Source organism: Mustela putorius, unplaced genomic scaffold, assembly GCF_011764305.1.
Source record: "Mustela putorius furo isolate JIRA1106 unplaced genomic scaffold, ASM1176430v1.1 tig00000382_pilon_pilon_pilon, whole genome shotgun sequence".
NCBI lineage: Eukaryota > Metazoa > Chordata > Mammalia > Carnivora > Mustelidae > Mustela > Mustela putorius.
This window is the reverse complement of record NW_025421367.1, coordinates 886,703-900,579: the sequence shown is the minus strand read 5'-3', so window position 1 is coordinate 900,579 and position 13,877 is coordinate 886,703. Positions and strand designations below refer to the sequence as shown.

Sequence of the window (13,877 nt, the reverse complement as noted above, 5' to 3'; positions counted from 1 at the left end):
TAAATTGGTTTCAAAAAAATCAAGGGTAGCAGTTCTTACTGGTTCATGTAATTACAAAGTATAGAGATAGAAATTTCCTCAAGTATGGTTGGGTCTAGTACTCAACTTGTGTCTTGTTGGCTCCTTTTTTCCATCTGCCTCTCTTTGTTCTCCTTTCCTCTTTGTAGTTTTCATTTTCCAGGAGGAACCTCTAAAGGTGTTATTACTGCCTTTCTATAGCTACTGGTACAGATTTTTACCTTTTCAGTAAATCCAGTGGATTTAATCAAAACAAAACAAAACCGAGATCTGATTGTCCCTGGCTTTGACAAGCTTAGCTTCTTTGACGTGACTACGCTGAAGCAGTATCTGTGTGAAAAGGAGTATATGATGATATGATTGACTAGAACTAGGTAGCAGGGCAAACTCTGGAGCAGAGTGTGAAGGTGAGAGGCAAAGGGTGAGCCTATACTTGACATATGGCTGATGTTGATTAAAGAAGGCATGGGTAGATGATGATAAGTCAAAACAACAGATGACCAATATAGGCTGTAATATTATCACCATTAGTTTTAAAAGTCAGAATTCTTTATTATATTCAAACCATAGACATTGAAGTATAATTATGCATATCTTTATTTCTCTTTTCAAATGTTTTTCACTTAATTTTATTTCGTATTATCTGATCAAGCTGTGCTATTGGGAGGAGTATAACTTGGTGGTTAGGAATTCAGGCCTTGGGCAGATTTGTTTTTGAAACTTTCTGACCTTGACCACACTTTGTTTCTTTTCAGTGTGGAAGTTATTCTGTCTACTTAGAGTGAAATGCGTGAAACACAATATAAAGGAAATGATACAAAAAAAGTTTATACTTTTTTTTAAAGATTTTATTTATTTATTTATTTGACAGAGACAGTGAGAGAGGGAACACAAGCAGGGAGAGTGAGAGAGAGAGAGAGAGGCAGGCTTCCCACTGAGCAGGGGGCCCAAGGCAGGGCTCGATCCCAGGACCCTGTGATCATGACCTGAGCTGAAGGCACATGCGTAACGACTGAGCTACCCAGGTGTCCTCCCGACCCGCAAATAAAAAAGTTTAAAACAAATATATTTGGGAAATAACTATATCACATTTTTATAAATGAAGGTACCAAAGGTCTGTATGGTAATAGTTTTGTGTTTTTGGATTTCCCATTAGGAAATGTAATAATCTACCAGTGTAATACTGAGATATTAGAATGTGATAAATTGAGACATTATCTTTACATGTCTAGTATTTTCTTTAAATTCAGGATGGAATTATTTCTTCAAGTAAATTTTCCCCTCTAATTATACAGGCTTCACATGATAAATTCATAAACCATTGCATCTTTGAAACATAGGACTCAGAAGAGTCATGTAATTCAGGAGTAGCAAATGTCTTGCTAAGAAGAAATTGCTATAATCTTCTCAGTGTATGGGCTTCAAAACACATAAGATTGCACAGGAGACATAAGTTATATGACAATGTATTTTTGAGGATGTTATAAATCCAGGTGAAGAGGTAAAGCATACCTGAAATGATAAAACTCAGTATAAAAGCAGCAGATGCTCTTTATCAATGGATAGACATTTTGGTTGGGCATGTGGTTGTCTAAAGTTAGGTCAGGCTTATAGATTTATCAGCTTAAACATATAAAAATAAAGCCAAAATATTGGCCATAGTTATGCCATTGTATTGATATGTCACTTTAGAATGTAAGAACATTTTATGACTAAAATACATATATTTTTAAAATTGTTATTATGTATTTATCAGTTTTTAGACACATTTATCAAGGAAAAAAATAAGAATTAGGAAATTCTACTAGAGATACAGTATTAATTTGTCAGCAAAGCAAGTGATAGGGTGAAAATATTTAATATTTTAGGAAGGGAAGAAAACTATATTCTGAGCTCTGTGGTGGGAAAGAATCAGAGCTTTTCTCCTATTGATATAATCTAAAATTCATCTTAATTTGGAAAATAAGGGTATGGATTTTGTTTTTTAGTTTAGTCTGATAGGTAACTAAATACCTATGGAAAGAATAACTTTGCTCGAAAAACAGAAAAATCTATATGATCCAAAAAGAGTCTATACAATTTTCAAATCAGTCATAAATGTAGAGGTTGAGATTAAAGCTGTGTGAAGCTTTATTAATAAAATGGTAATATTAAAGATAAATCCACATATCTAGCCACTCAGCATGTTACTCAAACCTATATATTTCTCAAATCACAGCTTCGTGAGCTATATATAAAATTCAGATTCTGAAGAGAATAAAAGAGTACTGCTTCCATGATAGGTTATGCATTTTATTTTGTCCTTGCATTAGAAATGTGTTTGTTGAAATTCATGTACTTTGTATATGAATTGTGGCTCAATATTGGAAGTGAAAGGATTTTATGCTCATTGTAAATTTAGAAATAAAGAGGAGAGAAATAAAGGAGGAGAGAAATAAAGAAAGAAAGGAGGAGAGAAATAATTCTTATTTTTTTGTTCATTTTTCTGTTTTTATTTTATTTTATATAGAGAAATCTAAACTTGCTAAGATACTTGATTTATTGTTTCAGTTTGTGAAAATAAAGCATTATGTAAACATGTTGTCATTCACTAAACATTTTAAGGCCTCCTCTTGATAATGCTTCATGTCGTTGATGCGACGAAGGTTCTTTGAGCTACTTCTGAAAGGGCACGGATGCTATCATTTAGTACGGCATATCTTATTTTTTAAGAATGGCTAAAGCTAAACTATTTTATTCTCAGAGAGTACTTGACAAATTTAAAGTTCTACCAGCTCTTTTTATTTACTTTTATCTGAATGAATAATATATATATGCTAAATTTGGAAAAATGTAAGTAGTCTCTAATGTCCTCTATAAGGTTATTACACAAACTCTGTAGTTGTACTAGAGACAACATCAAAAAATCCGATTTTGGCTACTCCCCAACTTTCTTTTACAAATTTCAGGGGGATAAATTTATTTATGCTTTCAGGTAGAGACATTTTTTCATTAATTTAATGCATCAAAAATAGGTAATTCTTGAATATTTGCTTTGAACTTCACAGTACTCTCAGGGCTGGGGTTTCTACATTAAAAAGCAGGTGATGTCTTTCAAAAAACTTCTAGTGTAGTCAGGGAGACACACGTTATTTGACTAATTACAACAAGAAATGCAAGACTGTGGGTGTGACAGTGGCTTTGATGTAGAGGTGTATCATGTAATGAGCTTTAACTTGGCCAAGAAGGTCAGGGAAAACTTCCCAGAGGAGGTGACCCAAGCTACCATCTGAAGGGTATTAGTTCCATAAGTGGAAAAGCAAAGAAGGTCTTTACCAGCAGAGGGAAAAGCTTGTTCAAACATTCTCTGATGTCTGGGAAGAGGGAAGATTTGAAAGAAGACGTAATAGAAGCAAGCTGAAAACCTGTTTTTTTTGTTGTTTGTTTGTTTGTTTGTTTGTTTTAAGCCGAGGCTGTGGGGACAGTGGTGTGATAGAGCTGGCTTGCGAAGCAAGTTTGTTACTCTTTCTTCCCAGCTCCAGACTCAGTGATCTAACATTAGAAAGCTGAAATCAGCTAAAGCAGGTGTGTTTACACCTAGTAATTGGCAAAGCCTACAAAAAAAAGGGCTTTTCCCGTCCCCAGAGAGCTGGTTCACTATTTACTAGCACACCCCTAATCAAGAACAGGTTGAGAGTCTGTTAGGGAGGCTAATAGTGATGGCTGACGGTAGCTTGGACTAGGGTGCTGGCACTGGAATGGTGAAATGTGAAAAGAGAACTGAGCCAATATATAGCCTGGAACCTAGGCAAATTTAATAAAATTATTATTATTATTATTATTAGGAGTTTTGTCTTTTTTTTTTTTAATTTCTTTTCAGCCTGACAGTATTCATTGTTTTTGCACCACACCCAGTGCTCCATGCAATACGTGCCCTCCCTAATACCCACCACCTTGTTCCCCTAACTTCCCACCCCGTGCTCCTTCAAGACCCTCAGGTTGTTTTTCAGAGTCCATAGTCTCTTATGGTTCACCTCCCCTTCCAATTTCCCTCAACTCCCTTCTCCTCTCCATCTCCCCGTGTCCTCCATGTTATTTGTTATGCTCCACAAATAAGTGAAACCATATGATAATTGACTCTCTCTGCTTGACTTATTTCACTCAGCAAAATCTCTTCCAGTCCCGTCCATGTTGCTACAAAAGTTGGGTGTTCTTCCTTTCTGATAGAGGCATAATACTCCATAGTGTATATGGGCCACATCTTCCTTATCCATTCGTCCATTGAAGGGCATCTTGGTTCTTTCCACAGTTTGGCGACCGTGGCCATTGCTATTATGAACATTGGGGTACAGATGGCCCTTCTTTTCACTACATCTGTATCTTTGGGGTAAATACCCAGTACTGCAATTGCAGGGTCATAGGGAAGCTCTATTTTTAATTTCTTAAGGAGTCTCCACACTGTTCTCCAAAGTGGCTGTACCAACTTGCATTCCTACCAACAGTGTAAGAGGGTTCCCCTTTATCCACATCCTCTCCAACACACGTTGTTTCCTGCCTTGCTAATTTTGGCCATTCTAACTGGTGTAAGGTGGTATCTCAATGTGGTTTTAATTTGAATCTCCCCATTGGCTAGTGATGATGAACATTTTTGCATGTGTGTGATAACCATTTATATGTCTTCATTGGAGAAGTGTCTGTTCATATCTTCTGCACATATTTTATATGATTATCTGTTTTGCGTGTGTTGAGTTTGAGTTCTTTATAGATCCTGGGTATCAACCTTTTGTTTGTGCTGTCATTTGCAAATATCTTCTCCCATTCCCTGGGTTGCCTCTTTGTTTCGTTGACTGTTTCCTTTGCTGAGCAGAAGCTTTTGATATTGATGAAGTCCCCAAAGTTGATTTTCGCTTTTGTTTCCTTTGCCTTTGGAGACATAGCTTGAAAGAAGTTGCTGTGGCTGATTTCAAAGAGATTACGCCTATGTTCTCCTCTAGGATTCTGATGGATTCCTGTCTCACGTTGAGGTCTTTTATCCATTTCAAGTTTATCTTTGTGTATGGTGTAAGAGAATGGTCGAGTTTCATTCTTCTACATATAGCTGTCCAGTTTTCCCAGAACCATTTATTGAAGAGACTGTCTTTTTTTTTCCCACTGTATATTTTTCCCTGTTTTGTCGAAGACTATTTGACCATAGAGTTGAAGGTCCATATCTGGGCTCTCTACTCTGTTCCACTGGTCTGTGTGTCTGTTTTTATGCCAGTACCATGCTGTCTTGGTGATCACAGCTTTGTAGTAAAGCTTGAGATAAGATAACATGATGCCACCAGTTTTACTTTTGTTTTTCAACATTTCCTTAGCAATTTGGGGGCTCTTCTGATTCCATACAAATTTTAGGATTATTTGCTCCAGCTCTTTGAAGAGTACCGGTGGAATTTTGATCAGAATGGCATTAAAAGTATAGATTGCTCTAGGCAGTAAAAACATTTTAACAATGTTTATTCTTCCAATCCAAGAGCATGGAATGGTCTTCCATCTTTTTGTGTCATCAATTTCTTTTATGACTGTTCTGTAGTTCCTCGAGTACAGATCCTTAACTTCTTTGGTTAGGTTTATTCCCAGGTATCTTGTGGTTCTTGGTGCTATAGTAAATGGAATCGATTCTCTAATTTCCCTTTCTGTATTTTCATTGTTAGTATATAAGAAAGCCACTGATTTCTGTATATTGACTTTGTATCCTGCCACGTTACTGAATTGCTGTAGGAGTTCTAGTAGTTTGGGGGTGGAGTCTTTTGGGTTTTCCATATAAAGAATCGTGTCATCTGCAAAGAGAGAGAATTTGACTTCTTCATTGCCAGTTTGGATACCTTTGATTTCTCTTTATTGTCTGATTGCTGTTGCTAGGACTTCTAATACTATGTTGAACAAGAGTGGTGAGAATGGGCATCCTTATCGTGTTCCTGATCTCAACGGGAAGGCTGTAGGCTTTTTTCCATTGAGGATGATATTTGGTGTGGGTCTTTCATAGATTTTATGAAGTTCAGGAATGTTCCCTCTATCCCTATACTTCGAAGCATTTTAATCAGGAGCAGATGCTGGATTTTGTCAAATGCTTTTTCTGCATCAATTGAGAGGACCATGTGGTTCTTCTCTCCTCTCTTATTGATTTGTTGTATCACATTGATTGATTTGTGAGTGTTGAACCATCCTTGTAACCCAGGGATGAATCCCACCTGGTCATGGTCGATAATCTTTTTAATGTACTGTTGGATCCTGTTGCTAGGATCTTGTTGATAATCTTAGCATCCATATTCATCAGTGATATTGGTCTGAAATTCTCCTTTTTGGTAGGGTCTTTTGCCTCGTTTGGGGATCAGGGTAATGCTGGCTTCCTAAAAAGAGTCTGGAAGTTTTCCTTCTGCTTCAATTTTTTGAAACAGCTTCAGGAGAATAGGTGTTATTTCTTCTTTCAAGGTTTGGTAGAATTCCCCAGTCAGGTCCTGGGTTCTTGGTTTATGAGAGGTTTTTGATCACTGCTTCAATCTCATTACTACATATCGGTCTATTCAGGTTGTCAATTTCTTCCTGGTTCCATTTTGGGAGTTCATAGTTTTCCAGGAATGCATCCATTTCATCTAGGTTGCTAAGCTTATTGGCATATAACTGTTGATAATAACTTCTGATGATTGTTTCTACTTCCTTGGTGTTAGTTGTGATCTCTCCCTTTTCATTCATAATTTTATTAATTTGGGCTTTCTCTTTATCTTTTGGATTAGTGTGGCCAATGGTTTATTGATCTTACTGATTTCTTTCAAAAAACCAGCTTTTAGTTTCATTGATACATTCTACTGTATCTCTGGTTTCTACCTCATTGATCTCTGCTCTAATCTTGATGATTTCCCTTCTTATGTGTGGAGTTGATTTGATTTGTTGTTGATTCTCCAGCTCTTTAAGGTATAGAGACAGCTGGTGTATTCTGGATTTTTCAATTTTTTTGAGGGAGGCTTGGATGGCTATGTATTTCCCCCTTAGGACCGCCTTTGCTGTATCCCATAGATTTTGGACCAAAGTGTCTTCATTCTTGTTGGTTTCCATGAAATGTTTAACTTCTTCTTTGGTCTCATGGTTGGTCCAAGCATTCTTAAGCAAGGTAGTCTTTAGCTTCCAGGTGTTTGAGTTCCTTCCAAACTTTGGAAGGAAAGCTCAATCAAACTTTGATTGAGCTCCAGTTTCAAAGCACTGTGATCTGAGAATATGCAGGGAATAATCTCAGTCTTTTGGTATCAGTTGAGTCCATATTGTGACCCAGTATGTGATGTGTTCTGGAGAAGGTTCCATGTACACTTGAGAAGAATGAGTATTCTCTTGTTTTAGGGTGGAATGTTCTGTATATATCTATGAGGTCCATCTGGTCCAATGTGTCATCCAATGCTCTTGTTTCTTTATTGATTTTCTGCTTCGATGATCTAATACTGAGAGAGGCATGTTAAGATCTCCTACTATTAATGTATTCATATCAATATAGCTCTTTATCTTGATTAATAGTTTTCTTATGTAATTGGTTGCTCCCATATTGGGGGCATAGGTATTTACAGTTGTTAGATCATCTTGGTGGATAGTCCCTTTAAGAATTATGTAGTGTCCTTCTTTATCTCTGAGTATAGTCTTTAGTTTAAAATCTAATTTATCTGATAAGAAAATCGCTACCACAGCCTTCTTTTAAGGCCCATCGGCATGAAAGATGCTTCTCTATCCCTTCACTTTCAGTCTGGGTGTATCTTTAGGTTCAGCATGGGTCTCTTGTAGACAGCATATGGATGGGTCCTGTCGTTTTATCCAATGTGCAACTCTGTGTCATTTTATGGGCACATTTAGGCCATTCACATTGAGAGTGATTATTGATAGATACATTTTTAATGACATCGTGTTACCTTTGAAGTCTTTCTTTCTGTAGATTGACTCTATATTTCTGTTCAGTGATATTTTTAGGAATTTTTCTCTTTTATAGAACCCCCCTTAATATTTCCTGCAGTGTCGGCTAGGTGGTTGAATAGTCTTTTAAGCCTTGCCGGTCTTGGAAACTCTTTATCTCTCCATCCATTTTGAATGTCAGTCTTGCTGGATAAAGTATTCTTGGTTGCATGTTCTTCTCATTTAGTGCCCTGAATACATCTTGCCAGCCCTTTCTGGCTTGTCAGGTCTCTGTGGACAGGTCTGATGTTATTCTGATGGGCTTTCCTCTGTACGTATGGAGCTTCTTTGTCCTGGCTGCTTTCAAGAGGGTCTGCCTACAATTATAATTCTTCATTCTTACTATTAGGTGTCTCGAGGACTTTCGAGAATCTATAATCTTGGGGGGAGACTGTTCTGCCTCTAGTACATGAACCCTGGTTCTATTCATGAGATTGGGAAAATTTTCATGGACAACTTGTTCCACTATATCTTCTAGACTTCCTTCTTTCTCCTCCCCCTCAAAGATTCCAATAATTCTGATGTTGAAACATTTGGTGGCATCATTTATTTCCCTGATTCTGTTTTCGTGGCTTCTAAGCTGTTTTTCCAGGCTTCCTCCTGATCCTTTCTCTCTGTTTGTCCTCCAGATCACTAATTCTATCTTCTGTCTCAGTTACCCTAGCTTTTAGAGAATTTAGATTAGATGTGGAACTCACTGAGCGCATTGTGAACTTCATCCCTGGTGGCTTTCAGTTCTGCCCTGATCAATTCCGTTTGGTCATCCATGGCTTTCTCCAACCTAGCTATTGCCTGGATAATTATTAGCCTGAATTCCCTTTCTGACATATTGTCTATGTTGATTGCCATTAGCTCTGTTGCAGAAGGCCCAGCTTCTGTATTTTTCTTCTGTTGGGCATTCCTCCTCATAGTCATTTTGGTGAGAGATGACTGAGCGGATGTAGCTGGATGTATCGACTGTGGTACAGTCAAGGTGCACCCTGGAACACTTCTGAGTAATCAGGATTCCCCACCCAAACAAAGAAAAAAGAAAAGAAAAAGAAAAAAAAAGGAGAGCGAGAGAGAGACAGGGAAAAAAAGGGGAGATAAAAGAGAAGGCTTAGCCCAAATAGGCCCCAAGGTAAAATTTATTAAGTATACAAATAAAAACATACATACAAAAAGACTGATAAAAGTATATGACAAGAGAAAAAAAATATATATATATGCAAAAGAAGAAAGAATCTCGTCAAAAAGAACCCCAAAGTATAAGAACCCTAAGTATAAGATTTATATACTATCAGGACAAACACAAAAACACAGAAACACCGGCGGAAGGAAAAAGTGGGAGAGTGGTTATAATTTCTCAGTGTGGGCAAGGAAGGTTATTTTGATTCTTCCTGGATGTATCTTGATATCTTTGTTAAAGGACTCAACTTTCCTAAGATAAAGGGGGATTAAAAATTGGTTTACCTATATCGGGAGATAAACCATAAGAGACTCTTAATCTCACAAAACAAACTTAGGGTTGCTGGGGGGCGGGTGGGGGACGGGGGTAGGGAGAGGGTGGTGGGGTTATGGACATTGGGGAGGGTATGTGCTATGGTGAGTGCTGTCGATTCACAGACCTGTACCCCTGGGGCTAACAATACATTATATGTTTATTAAAAAAATAAAAAAAAATATTTAATTAAAAAAAATTGGTTTACCTATAGGGGTAGGATTGATTGGGGAAAGGAGCTCCCAGCCCCTCACAGGAGGCAGACCCCATGCATTCTCTGGCACACTTGTGGCTCAGGGACCAAGACCTGATTTCTCCACCACACTCTCTCTGGCTGAGCGCCAGGGGAGGCTGTCCTGGGTCTGGGGATTTAAGCTCTTGTCCCTAACTGCCCCGATTCCCACAATTCCCCCCCCCCCACGATCCTTTACTCTTTTTGAGTGCTTTTAACCAGACCAGTTAATGCCTGTCCCCAGTCGCAGGGCACTCTAGTATTGGGGTATTACTTTCCAGTAGGTCGCCTCTGGTGATGCCTCCCCCTTTTGTTTGTCTTCCGATATCAGTCCCATGTTCCCACTCTGCTTTACCTGCCCACTGGCGTCTTCTGCTCCCGTAGAGATCCAGATGTGTATAATTCTAATCTCAGGCTGATTTCATGGGTGATCAGGTTCTTTGGTATGTAATCAGCTCACTTTAGAGTACAGGTTGAAACAGTGGCTCTTCCTACTTCCCCGCCATCTTGTCTCCCAAATTTAATAAAATTATTAAACTAAAACTTACAGTATATTATTAATCACTCCCAGTAAGGATAAAGAAGAAATATCTGTACTGCTAATTATAATTATGATAATGTAATATTGTGACAATTCTGCCATGTTATTTTGAATTAGTAATACTTTAGTCAAGGAGGAGTTTGGATATTCTTGGATATTCTTTTAATCTCTATTGGGTGTTATCAATGGCACTATATAAATGGGAAGCATCTATGTATAAATGTGTTTTGCACAAAATTCTTTTGTGAATCCTTCTCACTGATTCTCACTGAAAATGCACATAAACATGAGTAATTGTCACTTAGTCCATATGTAAATATTATGATTCCTTAGTAATAATTTTCCTCTTGTGTTTGGTCTCTAGCTTTTATTTACCATTTTGGTTCCTTAAATCTCCGTGATTCAAAAAAGAAAATCAGAAACTGAGGCATGGTATACATTAAAGCACATAATTTGTGGTCTTTTGTGTAAGGTCTTTGTTACTCCGTATGTTTTTGAGATTCATTCCCATTGTTGCAGGTGCCATGGTCAGTGCCCTTTTATTAGTTAGCAGAGTTGGCATGGGATGCATGTGGCACAGTTTGAATATTCATTTAGCTTTGTACTCTCTCTCTTAAGATTTATTTAGTTGGAGGAGGGAGCAGAGAGAGAGTCTTAAGTAGACTCTACCACGAGTGCGAAGCCTCACATGGGGTTTGAACTCACCACCCTGAGATCATGACCTAAGTGGAAATCAAGAGTTAGATGCTTAATTGACTGTGCCACCAGGCACTCCAAGCTCTGTTCTCTTTTGACCACATTTTGCAATTTCACTGAATCACAAAACTGCAGGCCTCTGGGTATGTATGTGGGGATCATAATGACCATCTTTATCCAGCCCCACTCTTAATACTACTCATATCCAGAGCTTGTTTCACTGCCCGTGAAAATATTTCCCAACCTCTGCTTGCACACTTGCAGTGATGGGTAGCTCATTCCCTTAGAGGGTAGCTTTTTCTCTCCGTGGACAGTCTGGCCTGTTAGAAAACTGTTCTTCATTTTTATCTCAAATCTACCTCCCTGAATCATTCATACAGAGGTCCTAGTTCTCATACTGCGACCATTGAGAGTCCACTCCCTCCTCCCTAACATAGGCCTTAGGGATCCAGAAGGCAAAACCTCTACTCAGCAGTGTGCTGATAATGTTTAACTTATAGGGCAGTTTAGTTCTCTTTGTTGGTGTATAATATTCCGTTATATAAATATATCAAAATGTAGCCAGTTTTTTGTTAAAGGAGATAGAGATATATATATATCTCTATCTCCTTTGTTAAAGGATACACACACACACACACACACACACACACACACCCCTGGCTTACAATGTTTGCTTTTTAAACAGTTCTGCTATGAATATTCATGAGCTCTTGGAATTGGTATGAACTTTCTCTGGATGTAGGATGACAGAGAGTGCTAAATCATCCTCTAGGGGGCCTCTGTGATATACATCCTTGCCCACACGTAGATAGGCAAAAGTGTAAAGCCTTATAATGCTTGTGAGTGTGAACTGGCATCTCATGTGGTTTTGATTTACATTTACTTATGCCCTTATTGACTTCTTGATTTATTTACATTGGCCCTTGCAAACTTGAACATCTTTTCAAGGATATGTTGGGCATTTGTGTTATGTGTCCTGTAAATTGCCTGTCTTTTGTCCTTTTTTCTCTTGGAGGGATTTGTATTTCTCTTGTATTTATTTAGAGAAGTTCTTTTATAGCATGATTTCTAAAGTTGAATTGCTCTATGCATTACAGTTCATTATTTCAGTTGTGGGATGTCTTTTAAGAAGTTGTGACTTTATTTATTTATTAGAGAGATGAAGAGAGAACACAAGTAGGCAGAGCAGCAGGCAGAGGGAGAGGGAGAAGGAGAAGCAGTTTCCCCGCTGAGCAGGGAGTCTGATGTAGGACTCGATCCCAGGATCCTGGGGTCATGATCTGAGCTGAAGGTAGCTGCTTAACCGACTGAGCCCCTCAGGTGTCCCTAAGTTGTGACTTTTAAAAGTTTTAGAATACTATATAAAATAGTCCTCTTCCTGTGCAGTTTAAAAAAGATTTGGCACCAGTTTTGTGACTTTGGCCAGTCCCAGGGTAGAAATAGCTGTTAGAAAAGATAAGTGAAAAGATTTCTGAGGGAGAGCGCTATTACCTGAATGTATCTCCCCTGTAGCTTTTGGGGGATTTGGAGTTGGGAGGAGTAACCTTCTAATCACAAGTCTAATGAAGGGTCTCCAGAAGAATTGTTCAGAGAGTTTGACATGTGTTTTCTGCAGTTTGAAACACAAAGGACAGTTGACTGATTTATGCCTGAGAAAACTGAAGCCAGCTGTGGACCGGAATCTGGCATTTGACCAGATCAACTGGAGGGCGAACATGCCTGGGCCACTGGGAAAGCAGCACTTGCTTGAATTCCCAGAGCTGGTCAGGAGCTCAGGTTTTTGTGACTTGTCTGGAGTGTTAGGTAACCTAGGAAGTAGAGGCAGAGGACACCCACCCATCCTGGGTGGGGAACTGCAGGAGGGTGGCCCAGAACTCCTTGTGAAGAAACCTCTGAAGTCCTCTGAGGAGACCACTTGTGTGCCCATCACTAGGCCCTGGAACCAAGAAAAATCTCCTTAAAACTCCTCTGGCCTATTGAGTACCCTTCTCCACCTCTTACTCGGTGGCAGGAGGACACTGTGCAGCTGAGGAAACTTAATGCTTTTGGGGCCTAACTTGCACTGGGGCCCTTAACAAGGCCCTAGAAGAGATCCTGAGATTTTTTTCCCCCCTTCTTCCTCTTATGTATTATTTTCCAAATAGACCCCCTCCAGATTTTGTAATCTCCAGGACTCAACATCTGTTGAGTGGATCTGTTCCTTAGTACTAGTGCTCTTCAATCCATGCAGTCAGGTTACTTGCCTTGGGTTCTATACCTGCGAGGATTATGTCCCTTCTCTGGCTCTGCCTCTTTCTGTAAGGCATGAGTTCCTAAGAGCTCAGGGTTCCCACTCAAAAGGGGCCTGTACTTCCATCACCCACCATGCTCAGAATTTTTTGCTCGAATAGCCCGAAGTCCTCCCCTCTAGGGTGTAATACCCGTGGCCTGCGAGGCTGTAGTTAGCAGCTGATCACTGGCAGTGGTGGACAGGTAGAGAGGTGGTAAGGGGGCATTCTCTCTCTGGCCTGTGAGACCCTGAATATGCAGGCAGAAGCCCAAGGTGGGAAGGAGGGAGGGGCAGGCTAGGTGTTTGATGAATTAAGCGGTATTGATTGATCTACCTATGAGAGGATACTTCTGTGTTTCATTGTCTCTGTTTACCTTATTGGAAGATGTGCTTGCATCAGTCACTGGTTTATGAAATAAATTTAAAAAAAGATTCAGGAAAGTTGATCGTTTTCAGACTTCATGTCTTAGTCAAGAACCCATGGGTTTTAATACCAAGTAAATAAATAAAAATCCCCAGAGAAACCACTCCCCCCAACTGAGTGTTGTTATTTCATTTTTCTGCTGTTTATTGCTCCTTAGTGAGCCATAATACCCGGTTGCTTGTGCAGACAATTTGTCAAGTCAAGAAATTGTATTATAACATTGGCATCTGGTTTGACAATCCTCCTTTATACACTGAACACACAATTGCT

At 39.0% G+C, this 13,877-nt stretch overlaps 1 protein-coding gene across 2 annotated transcripts in view; it reads left to right on the top strand.

Annotated features, from left to right (window-relative positions):
• CCSER1 (coiled-coil serine rich protein 1) overlaps nt 1-13,877 on the top strand; it is a 907,623-nt gene that overhangs the window by 311,920 nt on the left and 581,826 nt on the right. The gene's annotated exons all lie outside the window — the stretch shown is intronic.